The sequence below is a fragment of the Aotus nancymaae genome, unplaced genomic scaffold, assembly GCF_030222135.1.
Source record: "Aotus nancymaae isolate 86718 unplaced genomic scaffold, 86718_ANA_hifiasm-v0.15.2.pri h1tg000029l, whole genome shotgun sequence".
In the NCBI taxonomy this organism is placed as follows: domain Eukaryota; kingdom Metazoa; phylum Chordata; class Mammalia; order Primates; family Aotidae; genus Aotus; species Aotus nancymaae.
Window position 1 is genome coordinate 42,407,885 of NW_026988442.1, and position 10,555 is coordinate 42,418,439.

A 10,555-nucleotide genomic window follows, 5' to 3' on the forward strand; every position below is an offset into this window, starting at 1 on the left:
GGCGACAGGGACTTAACCCTTGAACACTGTGCTCAGTTGCAATGTGACTGGAGCGCTTCTGACTTCTGCATTACTCCCTTCAGTTATGACGCTGCACTCCATCCCTGGGACACTGTACGTCCTCACCTTCCGTCCTGGGATGGTAACCGAGTGTCGGACATCAGCCGCCCAAAGCAGCACATTTCTGAGCGTTCTCAGGCACACGTGACTACGACCCCAGGTTCGGAAACCCTCTCCAATCTTAATCCCTGTAATCGGTTTCAGAAACAGGCTATGCCCCCAGGTGCTTTCTCTTTGTCTGCGGTAATGCTGGTTGTTGTTTGCATTTGTACCTTGTTAATTACATGTTACTGCATTCATGGATTTCACAGACAGTCGTGGACAGCTTCAGGCCATGGTGGCCATGACCGCTCTTGTAAAACACAAGAAAGGGGGAAATGTGGGTAACCCCGCCTTCTGGGCACCGAGGAAGGAGAGCTACGCAGACCCCTGGCACGTTCGGTGCCTGAAGAATAACTTGCTGCTCATTTCTTTCCTTTTACATAATCCTTTTATATAGTCGTGTCTTAGTTTGTAGTCAGAGGAGTGTCAAGAGCAGACAGTGCAGGCATGAGCTAGGGAAAAACAGCCACACCAGGGCAAGAATCTGCGGCCCAGGCGGCAGTGCCCCTGCCTGAAAGGGCGTGCGCTACGTGGCAGGCCGGCCCAGGGGGCAGCGCTCAGTATCGTAAAGATACCCGCTGTACGGCAGGCGTGGAGCAAGAGTCACTCTTCCTGAAAGAGAGCTGCAGTATCTGGTGTCCAGTTCTTGTGGAAAGCTGGCCGCAGGCCGGCAATCCCACGAGCGTCCGAGGGCTAAAAACCCCTGCAGTACAACCGGGTAATCGTGCCTCGGTGGCTCTGTGCCCTGTCAGCTCTGCTGCTACTGAGCTGACTGTGGAAAACCCTCGAAGTGGCCTGTCCCTCAGTAAGATGTTGCACGCTGCCCCCTCCTGGCTGCACGCCGCCCCCTCCCTGCTGCACGCCGCCCCCTCCCCGCTGCACGCCGCACCCTCCTCTCTGCACGCTGTACCCTCCTCTCTGCACGCCTCACCCTCCTCGCTGCACGCCGCCCTCTCCTGGCTGCACGCCGCACCCTCCTCGCTGCACACCGCCCACCTCCTCGCCTCGGTGACCTAACGAGGATGGGCCCCTTGCTGCTTGCTCATGTGATTGTCTTGACCCTATCACTGTTCTTAAGATGAGCTCGCTCACTGCCCTTTCCCCCCGACCTGTACCCGGTAAATACAGACACGCCTGGACACTCAGGGCCTCTCCTGCGTCCGCTTGTAAGTGGCGTTGGCCCCGAGCCCAGCTGCTCTTATCCAGCCTCTTGGTGTCTTGTTTCCTTATTTCTCAGATCCAGTGCCTCGGCACGGTGAGAGGGGACACCCCCTGACCCTCATAGGGCTGGGCCCCACAGGCACGACATAGTGGGAGTCCCTCTCTACTAAAATAAAAATGAATTCACCAGGTGTGCGTCACATGCCTGTAGTCCCAGCTACTCTGGAGGGTGGGGCTGGAGGCTCGCTTGAGCACAGGAAGTCAAGGCGGCAGGGAACCATGATGGTGCCACCACTCCAGCCTGGGCGACAGGGCAAGATCCTGTTGAAAAACAAAAGCCAAGAAAGAACCCATGCAGTTAATCACTGTCCTTCCACTTACATAAATAACCAGGCCAGGTTAATGAGCCCAAACTTATTCTGCAAACAAATCAATCTTTTATTATCTTTGATTGAAGTTTGTTAATTTGCAGCCTGGCGTGGTGGCTCACACCTGTAATCCCAGCACTTTGGGAGGCCGAGGCAGGTGGATCACCTGAGGTCAGGAGTTCCAGACCGGCCTGGCCAACATGATGAAACCCCATCTCTACTAAAAATACAAAAATTAGCCAGGCATGGTGGCGCACCCCTGTAGTCCCAGCTACTCGGGAGGCTGAGGCAGGAGAATCACTTGAACCCAGGAGGCGGAGGTTGCGGTGAGCTGAGATCGTGCCACTGCACTCCAGCCTGGGCGACAGAGTGAGAAAAATCTCAAAAAGAAAAGAAAACACAAGAAATATGTTGACCATAGAGAGCAAAATTATGTTTCAAAATAAAACGACAGTGCCCCTAGAATATTCGATTCTAGCCCGGTTCACAGTCTGCAGGTTTTGCCACCTACCTGTGACCCAGACTGGGTCCTGAACTCCAGCTTCCTCTGACACCTGCCTACAGGTCATGAAACCAATATTTCCAGTTTTCCTCCCACCCTTCCTCACGGAATCACTGAAGATTAAAACCGCTCTTTTCCTGAAGCCCTGTAAGCTGAAGCCGCCCTACTTGATACAGACTTCAGAGAAATCTCCCCAGCAACTCTTGCACAGACAGCTTTCGTGCCCACGCTGGGCACGGCAGCTCATGCCTGCAATCCTAGACTGTGGGAAGCCAAGGCAGGAGGACTGCTAGAGCCCAGGAGCTCAAGACCAGCCTGGGCAACATAGCAAGACCCTGAATCTACAAATTTTTTTTTTAATTAGCCACATGTGGTGGCACATTCCTGTTGTCCCAGCTATTTGGGAGGCTGAAGCAGCAGGATCACTGGAGCCTGGGAATTTGAAAATTCGAGGCTGTAATGAGGTGTGTTCACACTGCAGCCTGGGCGACAGAGCAAGAACCTGAAAAAAAAAAAAAGTGTTTTCTTAAATCTGGAAAACAAAATATTAAAGAACTGTAATGTTTCAGGCAAAAGTCATTATCCTCGTCGGTTCATTCATTCCCATATCATTAATTCTTGTTCTGATTGATCCTGGATAGCACCTTCATGGGCCTGCCAGGGTCCTCATTCAAGTTCTGGAAATTCTTACCCAAGGCAAGGGTATGATCTTAACCAGAAACCTGTCTCATTGAAGAAGAAACCATTTGGAACCTGCTGATTGCAAAGCTTTCAGGAAAAAATCAAAGTGAGACAATCACTGTGAATGACCAAAGACTTAGGGGAGCCCAGGCGGTGGCTCTGATGAGAGATTCTTATATGAGTGACAGCATAGGTGAGGAAACTGGGTTATTTCTGTGGCATACAGCACTTTAATATAATAACCAAAATTATCACAGATAACACTGCACCAGACTCCTAGGAATAATGTGAGATAGAATAGATGTCATAGGATAACATATCAGATTTCTGGGGATTTTCTGTCATTTCTGCAGTACTCATATCGAAAACAAGCCTGTGGATACAACCCCTAGAAGACTTAGTGTCTCATTATTTGACAAGCTTTCCATCTAATGTAGCATATCAAATATTGGAAATACATGCTTGGTGCCGCAAAGAAAAATTAGCACTGAGTACAATGAATAAAGGAACCACACAAATTTATCCCTTACGCATCGGGGTCGTCCTCACTGCTGTGTCTGATCTCCGCTGGCTGGAGCCAGACCTCACAATCTAAACTAAAACACGACTGGCTGACAACTTAAAACTTTTCTAAACAGGTAAAAGCCATGGAGAGCTGGGACATGCCTGTGAGCAGGTTTAGCACAGGTATCTTGGTTAAAGTACAAGGACACGGAATGTACTACGTGCCTGTAAGCATGGCATGTCTAACTGCTACAGAGGACAGGGCTTCACAAAGTTATTAGCACACTATTCTTTAACAAGAAAGGAAACTTTAAAAAGGAACTTTTCTACTTCCCACATCAAATAAGCCTGATTAGTTTGACATTTCTCTTTTACAAGGCAGAAGACAAATCCTTTCGAGAATTCCTAGTTCCTTTCTAGAAACTCCCCAAATTATTTTCCGAGGCTCACTGCAGCCTTGAACCCCCACGGTCAAGTGATCCATCCCGCCCCAGCCTCCCAAGTAGCTGGGACTACAGGCTCACACCATCACTCCTGGCTATGTTATTTATTTTTCATTTTTATAGCGACGGGGTCTCACTTTGTTGTCCAGGCTGATCTCAAACTCCTGGCTTCAAGTGATCCTCCCACCTCAGCCTCCCAAAGTGCTGGGATTACAGGAGTGAGCCACCGTGCCTGGCCTAAAAATACTTAATTTAGAATTTGACGCTAGGGAGTTGTCAAAAATGTCAAAAGGTTTCAAAACACTTGATTAAATAAGATCTTGGCTATCTAATCAAAGTGGCAACGGAATAAAAGCAAGTGCAGAGGGTTCCATAGTTACGAACCAAACTTAGCTGTTGTCGTGTCGAGAAGACTCAGTTTTCTCAAGTAACCAGAGACCCAGTAAGACAAACATGCAGCACAAGCAATCATCTGAAAATTATCATAAAACACAAAATCGTTGTTTCTTAGCCCAATTAGTTAAAAGATAAAACCTTTCATAATACCAGATTCTGGTTTTGCATCAGGGCACTCTTACTGCTAAAGCTGACTTTTAAAAAGAACTCCACGAATAACTCACGCCAATCTTAGCCAGCTTTCACTACACAAGGTAAGGTTCCCCTTCAAAGATTCCTTTTCCACAAACCTTCACAAGTTTTTTTTTTAATGTCTCCATCTGCTTTTCGTTTTCCTCCCACATCTTCTTTATCTCATTCTGGAAGAACCAGTCATTCTGCTTCAGTAGAGAATTGCCAAATCCATTTCCCTCAACAGAGAACATGTCCTTCATCCCTTACAACTTTTCTTACCAAAAACATTTTTATTTTTCTTGTAAAGTGTGTGCATTAGTGCACTTCCATGCTGCTGATAAAGACATACTTGAGACTGGGCAATTCACGAAGAAAGAGGACTTTTTGGTCTGGTTCTGTTTTTTTTTTTTGAAAGAGAAAGAGAGAATAGGAAGGAGGAAAAAGGAAGAGAAAGAGAGAGAGAGAATGGGGAGGAGGGAGAAGGAAAAGAAAGAGGGAGAGAGAATGGGAGTATTGCTTTCTTGCCCAGGCTAGAATGCAATTTAGTAATGGGTATTGAAAACCTCTTTTATACTGATAATTATACTTAATGATGTAGTCAGGAAGGAATAAGGGAAGAAGATAACAAACAAACAGCCAACCAATATTTAATTTAAACCTATGAAATGCTATGCGATTACTGAGGAGTGATTTACTTCCAATTATATAGTCACCTTTGGAATAGGTGTGAGGTGGTAATGTATGTTTTGTGTATTTGAAGTGGAGAGTTCTATAAATGTTTATTAAGTTTACTTGTTCCGGGTCTGAGTTCAAGTTCTGAATATCCTTGTTAATTTTCTATCTCGTTGATCTATAGAATCGTTAGCTCTTCTTGTTGCATTGATCCTTTTGCCATTATGTAATGTCATTCCTCGCCTCTTTTGATCTTTGTTGCTTTAAAGTCTACTTTATCAGAGGCGAGAATTGCATCTCCTGCTTTTTGTTTATTAGTTCATTTTTACTCTCTGTTTGATTGGTAAATCTTCCTCCTTCTCTCTGAGTCTTTGTGTATTGTTGCATGTAAGATGGGCCCGGATGCAGCATACCGATGGGTTTTGGCTTTTTATCCAATTAAAATATATATAGGTTTAATACCGGCGTTTGATGCTAGCTGGCTGTTTTGCTCATTAGTTGATGTAAATTTTTTATTGTGTTAAAGTTCTTTGCTTTTTGATATATTTTTGGAAAGGCTGATATTGGTTGTTCCTTTATATGTATAGTGCTTCTTTCAGAAGCTCTTGTAAAGCAGGCCTGGTGGTGGTGAACTCTCTAAGTACTTGTTTGTTCGCAAAAGATTTAATTTTTCCTTCGTTCATAAAGTTTAGTTTGGCTGGATAGGAAATTCTGGGTTGAAAGTTCTTTTCTTTAAGGATGTTAAATATTGGTCCCCACTCTTTTCTGGCTTGTAGGGTTTCTGCTGAGAGATCTGCTGTAAGTCTGATAGGTTTCCCTTTATGGGTAACCTGACCTTTCTCTCTGGCTGCCCTTAGTATTTTCTCCTTCATTTCAACCCTAATAAATCTGGCTATTATGTGCCTTGGGGTTGGTCTTCTTGAAGAATATCTTTGTGGTGTTCTCTGTATTACCTGGAGTTGAATATTACCCTGCCTTGCCAGGTTGGGAAAATTTTCCTGAATGATATCCTGAAGAGTATTTTCCAACTTGGATTCATTCTCTTCATCACATTCAGGTACACCTATCAAACGTAAATTAGGTCTTTTCACATAGTCCCATATTTCCTGGAGACTTTGCTCATTCCTTTTCATCCTTTTTTCTGCATTCTTGTCTTCTCGTTTCATTTCACTGAGCTGGTCCTCGACTTCTGATATCCTTCCTTCTGCTTGATCAATTCGACTGTTTAAACTTGTGCATACTTCGCGAAGTTCTTGTGTTGTGTTTTTCAGCTCCATCAATTCACTTATATTCTTCTCTAAATTGTCCATTCTCGTTAACAGTTCGTCAAACCTTTTTTCAAGGTTCTTAGTTTCTTTGCATTGGGTTAGAACAAGTTCTTTTAATTCACAGAAGTTTCTTATTACCCACGTTTTGAAACCTGCTTCTGTTATTGGAACACACGTGTAATCTATTAAGCCTTGTTCCGTTACTGATGAGGAATTGCAATCCCCTGTAGAGGGAGAGGCATTCTGATTTTGAGTATTCTCTACCTTTTTACGCTGGTTTCTTCCCTTCATTATATATTTGTCCGTCTGTCGTCTTTATAATTACCGGCTTTCTAACTGGGTTTCTGACGTCCAACTTGTTGATTCCCTGCGCCGAGATCTGAGCAATCCACTGAGCCGGCCAAAACAGTGGTGTTAAGATTGATGGTGCTTTTCTGCCCGGGAATCTCCGGACTCTGCACCAAGAACTGGCGTGCTAAGGCACCAGCAAAACCACCACGCCGGCCACAAGAGTCGCCCTGGCGACCCGTGGGGCTCCTCCACTGGGAATCTCCTGGTCCGTGAGCAACAAATATTCGTCTGAAAGTGTGGCGTCCTCTCGTTCTTTGAGCTTTCACTGGGAGGTACGTGCCCGAGCTGCTAATCATCAGCCATCTTGGATCTCTCCCTGGTTCTGTTTTTTAGATGGAGTCTCGCTCTGTCGCCCAGACTGGAGTGCAATGGTGCGATCTCCGCTCACTACAACCTCTGCCTCCTGGGTTCAGGCAATTCTCCTGCCGCAGCCTCCTGAGTAGCTGGGACTACAGGCACGCGCCACCGTGCCCAGCTAATTTTTTGTATTTTTAGTAGAGACGGGGTTTCACCATGTTGACCGGGATGGTCTCGATCTCTTGACCTCGTGATCCACCCACTTCGGCCTCCCAAAGTCCTGGGATTACAGGCGTGAGCCACTGTGCCCGGCCAATAGCTTTAATTATGTATATTTAGCCACGTGTGGTGGCTCACATCTGTAATTCCAGAACTTTGGGAAGCCAAAGCCAGCAGATCACTTGAGGTCAGGAGTTTGAGACCAGCCTGGGCCAACATGGGTGAAACCCTGTCTCTACTAAAAATACAAAAATTAGCCAGGCGTGGTGGAGCGTGCCTGGAGCCTCAGCTACTCAGGAGGCTGAGGTGAAAGAATCACTGGGAAGCGGAGGCTGCAGTGAACCAAGGTCGCGCCACCACACTCCAGCCTGGGCGACAGAGCAGGGCTTTGTCTCAAAAAAATGCATCTATATAAATCATAATTTTTAACTCCTAGGAACCTTAATTTCTAGTGGAAACTAGGAGGCGCTTGGTGCTGGCGTCTGTGGCCACAGCGTTCTGCGGTCCTACAGTTTGAGAAGTGGGGCCTCCTTGTACGACACTTTCTCACGTTTATCGACAGGCCCAAACATGTTTAGCGTCTCTGTAATGCATGAAAACAAGATGCCAAAAGTCTACCCACTGTGCTTAGCAGTTAATGTTTCAGGATTTGTTTTTCTGTCGCCCAGGCTGGAGTGCAGTGGCGCGATCTCAGCTCACTGCAACCTCTGCCTCCCGGGTTCAAGCAATTTGCTGCCTCAGCCCCCTGAGTAGCTGGGACTGCAGGTGCCCGATACCACACCCAGCTAATTTTTGTATTTTTAGTGGAGATGGGATTTTACCATCTTGGCCAGGCTGGTCTTGAACTCCTGACCTTGTGATCTACCCACTTTGGCCTCCCAAAGTGCTGGGATTACAGGTGTGAGCCACCACCCCCAGCTCAGTCTTTTCTATTTTCACATTATTTTATTATTTTACCATGTTCACGGCACATACATTGGGTCTGTCTTTTAAAAATCTTCTATGACACTGAAACTTTTGAAGAATGCAAACCGGTTATTTTGTAGATCGGCTCTGCATTGGGCTTTCCCGACGTTTCTGCGTGAACAGATGGGCACGGGAGCCAGGCGTCCTTCCCGGAGCACGGGACGCCGGCTGCCCACCAGCGGCAACGGTACCTTTGATCCACTAGTTAAACTGGCACCCACGACTTTCTAGCAGCAAAGTTACCACTATTCCCTTTGTAAGTGATAAGTAGCCAGGCGCGGCGGCTCATACCTGTAGCCCGTAGTTCTAGCTACTCAGGAGGCTGAGGGAGGAGGATTGCTTGAGCCCAGGAGTTTGAGGTTTGAGGTTGCAGTGAGGCATGAGCACACCAGTGCACTTAAACCTGGGCAGAAGAGCAAGACCCTGTCTCGTAGGATCTACAGACTCTAGTCGCCCTGTTGTGCTGTCAAATACGAGCTCTCATTCATCCTCCCTCTCTGCGTATGAGACAACACACACGTTAAAGAACTGAAGGATAATTAGATTGTCTGTAACATAAAGAGAGGATGGGCCTGCATTTACCTTGATGTGATTATTACACATCGTATGGCTGTGTGGACATGTCTCATGTACCCACAAAAACTAAATTTGAATCTAAAAAAAAGAAATGGCCCAGTGCGGGATAGCTACAACTTAATTTAACTTAGAATAACTTTCATTTACTTATTTCTTTTTATTTTACTTTGAGACAGGGTCGAGCTCTGTTGCTCGAGCTGGAGTGCAGTGGTGTGATTACCATAGCTTCACCCTCCCAGGCTCAAGCCATCCTCTCACTTCGGCCTCCCGAGTAGCGGGGACCGAGGTAGGTGCCACCCACACCAGCTAATTTTTTATTTTTATTTTTATTTTTAGAGATGGGATCTCTGGGTCTCCTTATGTTGCCCAAGCTGGTCTCAAACTCTTGGGCTCAAGCAGCCCTCCTGTCTTGGCCTCCTAAAGTATAAAATAACTTTTAAGGTTGCAGATTACCAAAAAGGTTTTGGAAACTGTTTTTAAGTAGACATAATTTATAAAACAATTATTGTTTAAAAGTTCATTTATACCAGGCACGGTGGCTCATGCCTGTGACCCCAATACTTTGGGAGTCAGGGATAGGAGGATCGCTTGAGCCCAGGAGTGGGAGGCTGCAGTGAGCTAGGACCAGACCACTGCACTCGAGCTGAGCCTGGGGGATGGAGCCAGACTCTGTCTCTAAAAAGTAAAAACTAAAAATTTTAATTTAGGCTGGGCGCAGTGACTCACACCTGTAATCCCAGTACTTTGAGAGGCCAAGACAGGCAAATCACCTTAGGTCAGGAGTTCAAGACCAGCCTGGCCAACATGGCAAAACCCTGTCTCTACTAAAAAAATTAAAATTAGCTGGGTGTGGTGGCACGTGCCTGTAATCCCAGCTACATGGGCGGCTGAGGCAGGAGAATCACTTGAACCAGGGAGGTGGAGGTTGCAATGAGCCGAGATCATACCACTGCACTCCAGCCTGGGTGACAGAGCAAGATTCGGTCTCAAAAATAAAAAAAAAACAACTAAGAAGATAAACGTGGTATTCTCTCTCCTCTCTCCCCTCTGCTCCTCCCCTTCCCCCTCTTCCTTCCACAGCTGACCTGCATCAGCAATTCATGCTACTGTGCATTCTGCTCTCCATTTGGATTTACAGTTTCATGATCTTAAAGATTTAGTGGATATAACATAAACTTGTTTTACTACTAAACCCAGACAAAAAAAATTTATATCTGGATTGTGTTTAATGCTCAGAATTCTGAAGCCGTTCATTTTTTAATTTTATCAACATTTTTAAAACTAGTTTTATTTACCAAAGATTATCCCAGGTCACATAAACTTATTTTAAAAATTTGGCTTAGTTTCTATATTTCTCAGATTTTTAGGAATATTTTGTTTACGTAAGTCCTTGTTTATCTCTAAGCCAAACTGAATTTAACTTTTTAAAGATATTTTATAATTTGGTAATACCATCTGAGGATAGGAAACCATCATGACGATATAATACAAAAACATATATAAAGGACACATGAACAGATACAAATAGATCTTACAGCTGTTGTTTTAGAATTTTTATTCTCCACTCAGTAAAACACAGGTGTCTCTTCAGTATTTTTTATTTTTTGAGACAGGCTCTCACTCTGCTGTCCAGGCTGGAGTGCAGTGGTGTAATCACAGCTCATTGCAGCCTCCACCTCCTGCCTCAGCCTCACGAGGGGCCTGGACCACAGGTGAACGGCACCACGCCCAGCTGGTAAAGATGGGGTCTGTCTCTGTTGCCCAGGCTGGTCTTTCCTCATGTTTCTCTCCAAGGTGTGTTTCTTTTTTTTTTAA